The sequence below is a fragment of the Brienomyrus brachyistius genome, chromosome 12, assembly GCF_023856365.1.
Source record: "Brienomyrus brachyistius isolate T26 chromosome 12, BBRACH_0.4, whole genome shotgun sequence".
NCBI lineage: Eukaryota > Metazoa > Chordata > Actinopteri > Osteoglossiformes > Mormyridae > Brienomyrus > Brienomyrus brachyistius.
This window is the reverse complement of record NC_064544.1, coordinates 21,944,766-21,959,626: the sequence shown is the minus strand read 5'-3', so window position 1 is coordinate 21,959,626 and position 14,861 is coordinate 21,944,766.

The window sequence follows — 14,861 nt, the reverse complement described above, 5'->3', positions numbered from 1 at the left end:
GGCCCCGTCAAAATTTATAATATTGGCTCAGACCATACGAGCTCACTAATTAATTTCCATCCATCCATCCATCCATGCATTTTCTGTAACCACTTGTCCTGTTCAGGGTCACAAGGGGGCTGGAACCTATCCCGGAACCTATGAGCGCAAGGCAGTAATTAATTTTCAGTTTAGTATAATTTAATATTTCGGTTATTTGTGTTCTTGCCTAACAAAAATGTAACTGCAAAGCCAGAAGCTCCAGTGAAATAAATAAATACTACAGTATAGGCTTTACAATAATTATATATTATAATTATATATATTTATAATGATAATTATACATTAATAGTGTATAATAGTATAATATGTCTCCCAATGGCGGCATGGTGGTGCAGTGGTTAGCACTGTTGCCTCACACCTTTGGGACCCGGGTTCGAATCTCCGCCTGGGTTACATGTGTGTGGAGTTTGCATGTTCTCCCCAAGTCGTCGTGGGGTTTCCTCCGGGTACTCCGGTTTCCCCCCACAGTCCAAAAACATGCTGAGGCTAATTGGAGTTGCTAAATTGCCCATAGGTGTGCATGTGTGAGTGAATGGTGCCTGAGTGTGCCCTGCGATGGGCTGGCCCCCCATCCTGGGTTGTTCCCTGCCTCGTGCCCATTGCTTCCGGGATAGGCTCCGGACCCCCCGTGACCCAGTAGAATAAACGGTTTGGAAAATGGATGGATGGATGTATCCCAATGCAGTTTGGTCTTATTCTGCTAGACCTTGCACTTGTCCAAACAAAGTTTCATCCAATTCTATGGTGGCACGTACGCATTATGCTCAAGTTCTTAATGCTGTGCATGGTAATAATTTCAGATCACCATCCCAAATGACTATGATAAATAATGAAATGAAGTAGTTTTCCTGAAAATTCTTTGCTGAATCAATAACTGCAGAGTTCCAAACTTCCTCTGGCACTAACCCCAGAACAGAAGCTGTGCGCAAAGAATTTCATTGAATGGGCTTCAATGGCCGAGCACCTGCATGCAAGCCTCACATCACCAAGTGCAGTGGCAAGTGTCGGATGGAGTGGAGTAAAGAATGTCGCCACTGGACTCTGGAGCAGTGGGTATGTGTTCTGTGGAGTGACAAATCACACTTCTGGTCCCAGAAGGTGCTTTTTCTGTTTTACTGTGCAAGGTCCATAAAGACATGGTTGGGTAAGTTTGGTGTGGAAGAACTTGACTTACTGACACAGAGCCCTGACCTCAACCCCATCAAGCACCTTTGGGATGAAATAGAATGGAGATTACGAGCCCGGCCTTCATGCACAACATCAGTGCATGACCTCGCAAATGCTCTTCTGGATGAATTCCCGCAGACACACTCCAAAATCATGTGAAAAGCCATCCCAGAAGAGTAGTTATTATTTATGTAGTTATTAGTAGTGATTATTGAAGTTATTGCATAGATATATGTCTCATTGTTATATTTAAATGTTATATTGTTACTGAGTTTTAAAAAAATCACATTAAATAAAAGTAACAAACTAATATCAGTAACAAAACTACTACATAAAGTAACCTGATTGTTATGAGGGAATGCCTTCTTCAGCTTTTTGCCAAAATGAATACAAATCAGGGGCCCATGGAGGCTATGTGGAGAGCGGCCGCCCGGCACAGTGCCAGCTTCTCCGAGCGCATCTGCCCTCTCATTGACTCCCTCAGAGGGATTGAGTTAGCCAGTCAGGGCTTTGGGGGCGTGTCAGACTTAATCATGCCGAATCGTGCCTGTCAACACTGCCCAGAATAAGAAGTGCCGCCTGGTAGAGACAGATATTAAAAAGAATGCTGATGCTTATTATTATTATTATTGTTATTATTATTATCCTACATATTCAATACAGTTGAATTTTGCATGAACGGTTGCATTTTGCATGAACATAGATATTTTTTGTGTCCAACAATTTGCAAGCACTTACTTGATTAAAGTCCTAATCTAATACTTATCATGTATCATGTGTGTATAAGAATTCCAGGCATGTATTTATGACGTTTGTCCACTAAATCAGACCTTTATGCAAGCTGCATTAAAATAGTTCAAACTAATCTAGCTCCTCAAAATGCTTTTCATTTGACTTCTCCTGCTACAGTCATAACTTTATAAAAGAAACCGTTATTTCTAAAACGGAGTATATTTTTTGAGATGGAACACCTGCAGAATTTTAAACTGTCAAAAATCCCTTTACTGTTCTTGTGATTCACAGAACATCACATAAGCAATACAACTAAAGAAAACAGTTGAGTGTAAATATATAGAACTATTTTGTTCCATTCATACATCACAAACTTAACGCTGAAACACATAAAAGCAGTAGTCAGTATTCAGATGTAACAGTCAAAGCATCTATCCTTCTCCCAGCACTAAATAGAAGGATCTACCACAGACGTGAAGAGTTGTAACTGCGAGCCCTGCCCATGTGACACATCCTGCCTTCTTGTTGTATATTTTCACTACCAGAATTTCATATATGATAAAGCTACACTTCTTATCATGGGGGTGGGGCAGTTAGCCCTCTGCGTCTGTGGTCGGAAGGTTGCCGGTTTGAATCCTATGCTTGGCATGTGCATGTCTGAAATGAGAGCATTATAGCATATGTTAAAAGTAAAGAACTCCTATGTGCCACAACTCCTGCTTGATCAAAAGGTAAATAAAGCATCATCCAGTTTCCAAACCACTTATCCTACTGGGTCGTGGGGGGTCCGGAGCCTATCCCGGAAGCAATGGGCATGAGGCAGGAAACAACCCAGGATGGGGGGCCAGCCCATCGCAGGGCACACTCACATACCAGTCACTCACACACACATTCCTACGGGCAATTTAGCAAGTCCAATTAGCCTCAGCATGTTTTTGGACTGTGGGGGGAAACCGGAGTACCCGGAGGAAACCCCACGACGACATGGGGAGAACATGCAAACTCCACACACATGTGACCCAGGCGGAGACTCGAACCCGGGTCCCAGAGGTGTGAGGCAACAGTGCTAACCACTGCACCACCATGCCACCCCAGCATCAATTACTAGTTCTAAAAATTTTAATCTGGGTTTTTGGATTCGTTTTGGGATGGGCTTTTGCTACACTTCTGGTGCATTTCCTTTACTTCAATATTGCCTGATATGATCAGGAATGAACATCAAGTATCCTGGTCGCGAGGTCTCCTGTGTGCTTCAATTTAACTATTAACAAATGGCTGTGGATGATCTGTACCATGCTGTGAGGTTCCGGCCCTGATCGCTGAGCTTCCAGCCCAGACTATGGCTCACTGCCAGACATACCAGGAACAGCACTTTCCATCACAGTAATGATGGCTAACCTTCAAGCTTCACGGCTTCTGCGAACATAAGCTCCTTAGCTGTGCTCTGGTTCAGAAACAACCAGCACATCAGGTGTTTTACATTGAGGCAATATGTTGAGAAAGCCTTCAGATTATGCTATGATGCTCAGCAAACAAAATGAATCATAAGAGCACAGACATAAGGCACGGACTGAAATGGGAGAAATGGATGTATTTGGCCGTGGAGCATAAGGGATGGGAGGTATTTTTGTAGTTTAAGGTGCTGGTGTTACTATGTATATCCACAGTCTTCATGATGTGGCTTAATATAGGCTGTAATTAGGCACTGAGCTTATCTAGAGAACTCTTCAACTGAACGAGGCCCAGTGAATCCATAATGATTCCCCATGTCCATGGTCCTGTTCATAACTATTTTATTTTATTTTATTTGATAATAATCTATCTATCTATCTATCTATCTATCTATCTATCTATCTATCTATCTATCTATCTATCTATCTATCTATCTATCTATCTACCTAAAATTTCTAGGTTTCATTAATCAACAATTGACAAAAAAAAGAATGACACTTAAAGAACACATTAGATTACCTAAAATTCACACAAAATAGCTACTTAAACAAAAATACATTTAAAAATAAATTGTTATTCTCTATAACAATGTTATCACACTGCTGACTTGAATGTGCCCGGATGTGCTGCAGTCTCAGGGTTACCCATCTTGAACAAATGACGCTTATCTCATTTATTTTGTGTTGTTGTGCTATGCTGTATGTGTCGCGATTCTGTCTTCCAGAACAACAACACAATGTCGTTTGTATCGCAGTTTTGATCTCAGTTTCAGAACTAATACACCAGTATCCATAACATATGTGATTTTCTTGGCTTTCAAAAGTATTCAGAACCTTCATCAATGATCACATGCAGTTGCCTTAAGGCTCACATTTGTGACACTTTGAACTAAGTATCAATGAATTTCTATTGTATGTTCCTTGCATTCAATGCAAAATGAACTAAAAAATTCATAAACCAGTATCAATTTCGGTACAATGCAGCTAAGCAAACCACATAATTATCTAAGTAATGCCTGTGTGAGTAATCATGAGTAATCATGAGTAATCATGGTTGGGTAGTGAATTTAAAGGAGAGACAAAACCATGGAGAGCCTGGAGCTGTAAAAGCAAGTTGAGGATGAAGTTACTGAAAGCCTGAGAATCTGAGAGGAGCAGATCAGGAAACATAAAAGGAAATGGCTGTGAAGAGGCACTGAGGAAACTGGTGAGAGATGCAACTATGAAGAGTTAGAGAGATTAAAGAAAGATATGGGAGGAAAATATGTATCATCTGGCTACATCCAAAACATCTTCCAGAAAGAACCCAGGGCGGAAGATGGGAACGAAGGGAAGTGTCGGATTCAGATCATGTAGCATTATACTGTTTTAAAAATGCATTCAAAGTAGTTGGTGTTTATGTCGAGTAGTACTAGTCCCAAAAAGTCCCAGAAAACTGTAACACAGCTAAACTACATTCACATTATTTAACTGTCAGTAACAGAATTGCTTCTTGTTGTGATTAAATAAGAGTTAGCCTCTCCGTATACATTTTGAACTATCCTTAAACAGTGTGAGAGAACTTCGTTAATCTTACGACCATGAATGCCTCATGCAATAATAGGCTGCGGAAGATACTTTTACTTAGAGGTGTATTTGATATTTTTCTTTCTATTTAGTTTTCATATTTATGAAACTTCTTAAAAGTTTGCAATTTCACAAAAGGGTGTGGCATAAACATGATTTAATGTCAAAGCTGCTATGACTACTTATCATTGAAAAAAAACATTGAGGAGTATATCTATTATGAATGAATCATATAGGCTGTGCGATTTTCAAATCGCGTGGGAAATACTTTGTAACCAGTGTAAATAAAGGAGAAGCCAGTCAGATCACACCTGTTGACAAGCGAATTATCTATGGATGATAAAAATGCATTTCAAATAGGAGCTTCTGCTTAAAATCATAACAGAACTCAGTCAAGAGGGACTAAGCAAGCAAACAAACAACAAAAGGCAAAAGTTTTATGGAATCAAAACAAAAATAATGCTTCAAATCATGTGTATCTCCAGCTTCTTTCCATTCTGAATTATTTTAATTGTTGTTATTATTAGTAGTAGTTGTAGTAGTAGGAGCAGTTTTGGTGTTATTATTATTTTTACTATTGTTATCATTGTTGCTGTTATTTGTTATATTAGTAGTCGTAGCTTTATGATTACTTACATTATATAGCACAAATTACCTACATCATATAGCATAAATTATGTACATTATATAGCACAAAATATAAATGGCTGATATATTTTAGCCTAACAGCCATTTTTATAGAAATGGGTCCTAAATTAAGTTGCTTAACCACTATGTCACACATTTAAATGATTCTAGAGGCTTTTCTGTTTTCCACCCCTACCAAGTATGTGGTCATTTGTAAGAAGAGCATAGATTAAAACTCTAATTTTTGAAGTTGTACGCTTCACCACAAACACAATGTGCCGAACTACAGTACTTCAGATTAGAGTTTTTTTTTTTTAAATAAACTTCAGAGTAAAGATGTAATATTAGGGCCCATTGTTGTGTTTCAATCGAAGGAGGGAAATTTTCATTTAGGGCTCCTCAGCTCTGAAATTCCTTCAGACAGGGAGTGAGTCCTACTTGCCTCAAATTGTGGCAGGTCAGAAATCCTAAGAAGTGTTATATTAAGATCCTTCACTCCCAGTGAATTCCATCTGTCCATTCATAGAATAATGTCCAAAAATGGGTCATTATTCTCTCATTGCATTTTAACACTGACAGCAAATTATTTTCCTCTCTATCTTCAATATTTTCCAGTAGTCCATTATTTTGTCCTGAGGCTTGACGATGAGAATGACAAGTTAGTAATATATCATTCTCAAGATGGATGTTGGACTTAATATATTTTGACATGTTGAAAAATATGCCAAGTAGCTCAGATGAAACACAAATCCTTTACTGAAAAAGCTTTGACTGGAATATAGAAATTATTATACAATAATAATAAAAATATAAAAATAAACTAATTAACATCTAAGGGTTGCAGTGCACAGGGGCACTGTTTGGGTGGGAAGCAATGATTTTTTTTAAAACTCCATTTCTAAGAAAAACTTAAGAAATTTGGTCGCATTTGACCGAGCCTTACTCTTGATTGCTGATTTCTTAGTACCCTACTCAGAGGCAACAGTCAAATGGTGAAATGTATTTAAGCTGAGAGAACCAACATTTTATTCTCCTTTATTGTCAAAGTCAATAAGAAAAATAACTGCACTATTCATAGCTACACTAAGCACTTTCCCACTGCAGTTCAGGAACCAGGTTCTGAGTTCCTGGGCTGTCTCCATACTTTTGTGTCTTGCTTTCCTACCGCACAGTATGAACTTTTGGATGAACCAGAATGGAGATTATGAGACAGGCCTTCATGTCCAACATAAAACTGCAATCAAGCTGAGTTCCTGCAGTGGGAACAGGCCAGAAGTTCCTGGTTCCTGAATTCCTCATTCTTGAAAATGGTTCATGTTGTGGGAAAGCACCTAATATCGTCCATTGTCCTCAATACATCTATTTAGTTCTTTTTTCCCAGTATTAAATTCACACTGTGCTTCTGATCCCAAAGTGGATAAAAACAGAGAAAAGGTAACTTAATAAGGGATACTGTGAAGCACTGTGTCAACCCACTTTTTCCTTTCAGCTCAGCTGAAACTATTACAGTATAGATTTGCCCTCATGTTTTTCATATGACATTATTTCAGAATCCAGCATACTTCCCCCGCATTTGAAAGCACTGTTGTCTTAATAGGAATGATATGTTGGCTCCAGGGTTAGGGGTTTGAATCATGACCCCATTCTTGTTCATAGGTGGCATGGTCTCCTTGTGTTAACATTCACTTTGATGATTTGACATTACATATAAATTACGTATATTTTGTGATCCCCTGATGGACTGGTACCCTGTCCAGGGTCTTCCCTGCCTTCTGCCCAATGCTTCCTGGGACAGGCTCCAGGCTCACCTTGACCCAGCACTGACTGATTGTTTTTAGATTTTTCCAAATCATATCTCATTCTCATTCCTAGTAATAGTACTACAAGTGAGGCTGGTAATTCATCATGATTATACCACTGTCAAGGAGCCACCTTAGTTTCTTCCGGTGAGTAACAAGTAACAAATTCAAGACAGTTTGGGCAACAAGAGCTATACAAAGTATCAAAAAAGCTACAGAAATAGCACTAAGAGGTTCTAGTGGGGTTTTACGTGTAATTATGAATTAATAGGCTACTCTTTAAATAGACTACTGAGTGAAGACAGTGGGATAGGGAGGGTCAGAGGTCACGTGAGGTCAGAGATGTTCCTAGAGTTGATAGCTCTCACAATGTTTTTCAAAGGTTGTGGAGATAGATGCCTTGTTCCACCATTGAGGCACCACGCATGAGTCATACAGTATGAGTGTGGTTTTCATGCAATCACATGGTGACACTGGCTTGCTGACCAGAGGGTGAGATGTAGCATCTGACAAAGGCAGCAACAAGGACTTGAACTGTGCCTATAGGGAGCCAATGAAGAGACAAGGAGAGGTGCAACTTGAGAGTATTTCTGCTGATTGAATATTACTCTACTTGTGGAGTAATGTGATGTGCATGCGAGGATGAAGCATAGCAAAAAGAGAAGGTCCTTTAATGATGGATGCTACACGAGACCTCCTCCAATCAGTGTACTGTACGTGTAACTACTTTCAATGTTATATACACTGAAAGCAAAGCAGAGTTCATAGTTCATATGGCAATAAAATTCAATGCTATAGAAGAGGCAAATGTTGTGTACGTGAAAAGAGAATATTCTGAATGTAACTTAGCAGTTTACACTGAACATGGCAGTCAGGGTTTATGAGGACTTAAAAAAGGAACTGAAAGAGGATAAACTCAACAAGGACAAATCACTTAAGTCTAGCTTTGGAAGATTTTACAGTTTCCAGGCAAGTTATTGCTTTAAAAATGCAAAAGATAGCAGTTTAGGTAACCGGTATCATTGTGTCTATGTGAATAAATGATTTTGGGATACTGTAGGGTAACTGATCATAGAAGACAAAGTCAAAAGTCATAAAATCTCATTGCTCAATTGCCTGGATTCATACTTGCACTCACCCTTGTTTGTGAAGTATTTTGCTGTAACTTTCTAGTTGTTTCTAGATCTATCTGAATGTCACTATGATATGAAGTGGATATGAAATCACCTAAGGGGATCTTCAGAAGCTTCAAAATGCCTCCTTCTCAACCAAGGCCTTATTATTACTGTGATGCCCGGCTCGTCCGCTCCTCGTGTGTGCCACGCCCCCCTGATTATCCACGTGTGCTTCCCTGATTGTACCCAGCTGTGTCTAGTTATTTTTGCTTCGTCTTGTGTATTTAAGTCCAAGTCTTGCCTGTATCCCTTGTCTGTCATTGATGTTAGTCGGCGTCAGATGTTTTCAGTCCTGAGTCTCCCCATTAAATCCCTGTATACCCTGAATCCTGCCCGTTTGCCTGCTTTCCGCCCGCTCGCCGACCTGTGCGATTACCCGCGTCCAGCGAGATCGTGACAGAATGACCGACCGAAAGAAGAGGAAGCAAGGAAGGAAGAGAGTTCCAGAGGAGTCAATTTGTCTGGGTACCTGCTCGCTCTCGAGCTCTTGGCTCCCCGCAGAGAGCTAGAAGGAGCCCGGAGGTGGGATCGCTCCGTCTAGGAGCCTGCTCCCTGGCCAGGCTCTGGGCTTCCAATGACGATGAGGAAGAGGAGCTCGTCTTAGTCCCGGACCTTGAGCTGATCCCCCCCCCCATACCAGCTACCGCCCCTCGAGAGGTACTGTTACCGGCCCGAAAGGCTGAATAACTGGGGAGGGATCCGAGCGGTAAGAGACGCGATCCCGCGTGTGCCCCGCCGCTCAAAGGGGGCCGCGTCCGTCTCTCCCTCACCGGACTTGCCAGTCCCGCCTTTAGCTGCAGCTACCCCACAGGCGCTCCCCTCGCCTCCGTCAGAGGACAGAGCGTCTGATTAATTAGTTCTTTGCCCTCCAGGGTCTATATTGGAGGGTATTACAGAGCTTCCCGACTCCCGCGAACCCAGAGGCAGAGCAGCTCCTGTAACGGCTCAACAAAGGCTTCGAGGCATTCACTCCCACCTCTGAACGAACGATCCTCGATAACCTCGCGGAGGACCTACAGATGCTTCTCCAGCTCCGTGGAACGGTGGACCCCGCACCGGAGCAGCCGCCTTTGCCCGCGGACCCCGCGCCGGAGCAACCGCTTTTTCCAGCGGACCCCGCTTCCGAGCAACCGCCGCCTGCACTGCCGGCGGCACCGCCTCCCTTGAAATCTGCGCAGCCGGAGCAGTCCCGTCCACTGCCTGTGGAAACTGCGCAGCTTCCTCAGCCTGCAGCCCAGGAGCAGGCGTCCCCCCTGCATCAGCCTGCAGCCCAGGAGCAGGCGTCCGCCCTGCATCAGCCTGCAGCCCTGGAGCAGGCGTCCCATCTGCATCAGCCTGCAGCTCCCGGGCAGGTGCCCCTTCCGCTGCCTGTCCTTGTGACTTTACCCCCAGTAACTCCTCTGCCCTCGCCCCGGCGACCTCGACCCTGACCGGGGGTCGTTCTGTCTGTGTCCCGCAAGGGGAGGGGACACAGACATAGGACTGGGGTCCCTCCCGCCCTACCCCCTGGCTCGTCCTCCCTCGCCAGCGCTGGGGCTCGGTCGGCGCCTGCGGGGCCCCCTCCGCGGCCTCGTCACCCTGCCTCGCTCCCCACTCCGGTGCCCGGTCGGTCACCTGCGGGCTCCCCACCTGCGGCTCCTCTGTCGCCTGCGGGTCCTCCCGCTCCTTGCCCTCGCCAGGGTCCCCTCCAGCTCCCTCGTCCCCTTCCCTGGTGCTCCCTCCTGCTCCCTCCTCGGCCCCTCCGTCGGTCCCTCGCCCTGCCTCCTCTGCCCCTCCGAGGTCCCCTCCTGCTCCGGCCTCCCGGCCGCCTGCGGCCCCTCCGGCTGCCTCCCGTCACCCGCTGGGGCTCCCTCAGGCTCCCCTTTATTCCCCCTCCTTCTCTCCCTGCTCTCCTGCCCTAGTCCCTCCTTTGTTTGCTCCTCCTCCCATCTTTGTCCCGCCTTCTTTAGCTCCTCGCCCCTCTGTCCTGCCCTTTCATGCTCCTTGTTCCCCGATGTTCCCTTCTGGCACTCCCGCTCCTTGTGTCCCGCATGTCCCTGCTATTTCTCCCTTCCTGGTCTGTCTTTCGGCGTTCCCGGTCCTGTGTCAGGTCTTGTCCTACGTCTTGTCCCTTGTCGTGTTTTTGTACTTCGGTCCTGTTCCCGGTTCTCAGTTGATCATTCTGTTCTTTTTCAGGTCTTGTTTTCCCTCGTCCCGTCCGTCGCCCCTTCCTAGGCGTGCCCGGTGACGCGCGCCTTTAGGGGAGGGGTTCTGTGATGCCCGGCTCGTCCACTCCTCGTTTGTGCCACGCCCCCCTGATTATCCACGTGTGCTTCCCTGATTGTACCCAGCTGTGTCTAGTTATTTTTGCTTCGTCTTGTGTATTTAAGTCCAAGTCTTGCCTGTATCCCTTGTCTGTCATTGATGTTGGTTGGCGTCAGATGTTTTCAGTCCTGAGTCTCCCCATTAAACCCCCGTATACCCTGTATCCTGCCCGTTTGCCTGCTTTCCGCTCGCTCGCCGACCTGTGCGATTACCCGCATCCAGCGAGATCGTGACAATTACCAAGGAGTATGTGAAATATCTTTGTTTTAGATTTTCTGTAGCCTACGTTTTAAAACTGAGTTTATTCACACCCCATATTCTCCCCGAAGTAATATCCATTATTTCCTTCATATTCTCTACATGTCTGGCTTCAGGTCATGCAAACTAGTTTAATAACATCTGGAATTCCTTACCAATGGTCTCTGGATTAGACAATGCAAATCCATTACTTTATTTACTGGATACAATCTACACGTGCTGAGTGCTATTTGCTTTGGGGGACGCATGACTTAATAATTCTACCTCATAGTTTTTACAATTATCATCAGAATAATGTAAGAAAATGATATATTTTTGGAAATAAATGCTTAAGGTTTCCCTGTTACACCCCTTTGCATCAGCATTGAATGGTATTTGCTCTTGTTACTATAAATATGAAGTTTTAATAAAAACATATTTCAAGAAGTATAGTTTGGATGTTTGAAAAGTCCCAGTGGTAATAGTTCTAAGCTGTAATGTGTGTAAGTAAAATCCACTCTAAAAATCAACTACGCTTGTGCAAAAAGGCATATTTTGAGGTGCACGTGTCATTATCTGAATGATAGACTTCTACCATGTGTCAGTTCTCTGAACTTAAAAGAAAAATAAATCAAAGTTTCTTTAGTTAATCGTAGCAATATATTTTAATCAGTTTACCTTTTAGTTAGGAAGCAATTGTTTGCACTTCAAAGACGACTGCAGAGGGCTATTTAAGTTATAGCGCAAAAAACGCATTCCTTCTAATAAAATGTCCTGGTCAGCTGATCTAACGAGGTTTGCTTAAAGTAACACATCAGGGGGCCCAAAGCCTTGTGGTCGTTCTCAAAGCCTAGTGTGTTTGTCGTATAAGTGTATTGTTTGGTCCTCTGCACATCACTATATCTAAAGACATATTAAGTATTTAAAAGGCTTCATACAGGCAGATGTCAAGAATGCACAAGTATCGTAAAAATCAACCGAGTGATTTCTGCTTATATATCTGGCACACTATGTGAATGATGCTTAATGTTCTCTCTTTATCTAAATACAATGGAATGCATTGATTAATGGATATGTCTTCTTCCCACCAGTGTTGCCTAAGTTACATTCATGTTGCCTGAGAACCAGACATCTCTGGTTCAATACTGTATGTTCTTCCAAGGGGCAATGTGTGTTTCTGTGGGCTAAGCTGCTGTGCTTGTGATTCACAGGTTGCTGGTTCAAGTTCCCCCTCAGCATGTTTGTAGGTCCTGGAGCAAAACCCATAATGCTTAGCTCCCTGGCTGCTGCTATGGGTGGTTGCCCTTCCCATCCAGCTTACTCTCATTTACAGAGAGCAAGTTGGGGGAGGCATGAAAAGATTTTCCCCATGGGGATAAATAAAAAAAGCTATCAATATCAGCTTTGCTTGAGATTCCTGTTACTCCTAGAGCTCACAATTTTGTGCTTCCATTTCATCTGTATTGTGTCAGTGTTTATAGCTTTGATTTTGTAAATCGTTTGTTTGCTTTTTACTCTTTTAATACCATGACCATCACTAGGTCACGAAATCCTAGGAACCTTCCATCTAGTTAATGGACCCAAGTCCACTCTGTTACCTGTTTCCTGCAGTGTCCTGTCCAATGGGCCAGAAGGGACAGTTTTGGACAGAAGGCCCACGTCATAATGACTGCAACAGTCAAAACCACAGCATCAACAACAATCAGTAATCGTGGAAGCTCTGAGGTAAACTAATTAGTCTACCCTTAATTCATAATGACAACCCAAAGAACGAAGGAGTACTTTTGATCTAATATAAGTATTTATTTTTCAAAAGTAAAATAACACATGTATCTAAATTTATATTCCATAGCTGAAAACAATTAAATGCAGTAAGGCATATCGTTTCAGATGTTTGATTGGGAGTCATTTGCTGTTTGCATTAATCATAACCGGTGTCTGTTTAGTGAGGAGTACTATAAAACAATAGCTATCATGTTTCATCATTTGAAAGTGAGGAAAACATCAAGAGCCTTTTCAAGGAACAATGGTGCATGTTCACAATTCGCAGGTCTAAATCAAAGGGCTTCCTCTGACGCTATGAAGTGCAGAATTACCTTCCAGGGCTCTTCTTTTTCTTATCTTGTTCAAAGGAGGCCTACTGGGATCTTTAATTTTTTACCCAGTGTGGTTAATATTATTCGCAATGAACAACAGCATAAGTATGCTGATAGAAGTGCTATTATATAAACTGAGCCAGTGTGACCAGTGGAATCCTTCCCATGTCTCTTCACTGTACCCACATATATATAAAAAATATGAGAATAATAATGATAAAACAGCATGTACTTACATGTATGTACCGTGGCACAGTGGGTAGCTCAGTTCTGTCTTGCCTCCAGTGATTGAATCCAGTCTCCTCTGCATGTCTGTCATGCTTTTCACATGAGTTTCCTCCCATAGTGCAAATATATGTAGTAAGAGAAGTTGGTGTCTCTAAATTCTAAATTTCCTGCAATTTATGATTGTGTATTTGTGATTGCCTGTGTATCTATAACGATGCCTCAGGCCGATGCAAGCGCATAGTTGCCGGTAGCCAAGGGTGCTAAACAGGTGTAGTAGTCTGAGGCCAGTCGGAAAATCAGCAAATCTCTCTGAGGGGTGCAGGGTAAGGCAGACACACGTGCAGACCCTTGTGAAGCTAGACACACACTCACATAGACAGATGGGTCAGGACACACACTCACACAGAAGATGGGTCAGGACCCACACTGGGACAGAGAGATGGGTCAGGACCCACACTGGGACAGAGAGATGGGTCAGGACACACACTGGTACAGAGGATGGGTCAGGACCCACAATGGCACAGAAAGATGGGTCAGGACACACATTGGCACAGAGGATGGTTCAGGACACACACTGGTACAGTGGATGGGTCAGGACACACATTGGCACAGTGGATGGGTCAGGACACACACTGGTACAGTGGATGGGTCAGGACACACACTGGTACAGAGGATGGGTCAGGACACACACTGGCACAGAGGATGGGTCAGGACACACATTGGCACAGAGAGATGGGTCAGGACACACACTGGCACAGAGAGATGGGTCAGGACACACACTGGTATAGTGGATGGGTCAGGACACAGACTGGTACAGTGGATGGGTCAGGACACACATTGGCACAGAGGATGGGTCAGGACACACACTGGTACAGAGGATAGGTCAGGACACACACTGGCACAGAGGATAGGTCAGGACACACACTGGTACAGTGGATGGGTCAGGACACATATATGGGGACATTTATTTTTATTACAACACTTGAATGTCACTGTCTAATTCTGAACTTGCCAACAAGAGAACAAATGCATTTTAATGTTCTATTTACAATAAATTTAATATCCATCTAGACGTTTACCACTTATTCCAGTGAGGGTCACAGACTGGTTCAACAGCAGACCCTGGATAGTGTGAGTTGGTCTTCAATTCTGTAATGCTGCCACACTCTGTGCCTGGGCTCCCTCCTCTTCAGCACTAACAGTGGATCATTCAGATTAATTGCTGGACTTATTTCAGCGGTTTCCTCATTTCTACTCTTACCCCTGCATTTTCCAGAGTGCATGTGTCTCCTCTTGTGTGGTTTTGTGAGCCTGATATATATATATATATATATCCATCCATTTTCCAAACCGCTTATCCTACTGGGTCGTGGGGGGTCCGGAGCCTATCTCGCAAGCTACGGGCACGAGGCAGAGAACAACCCAGGATGGGGGGCC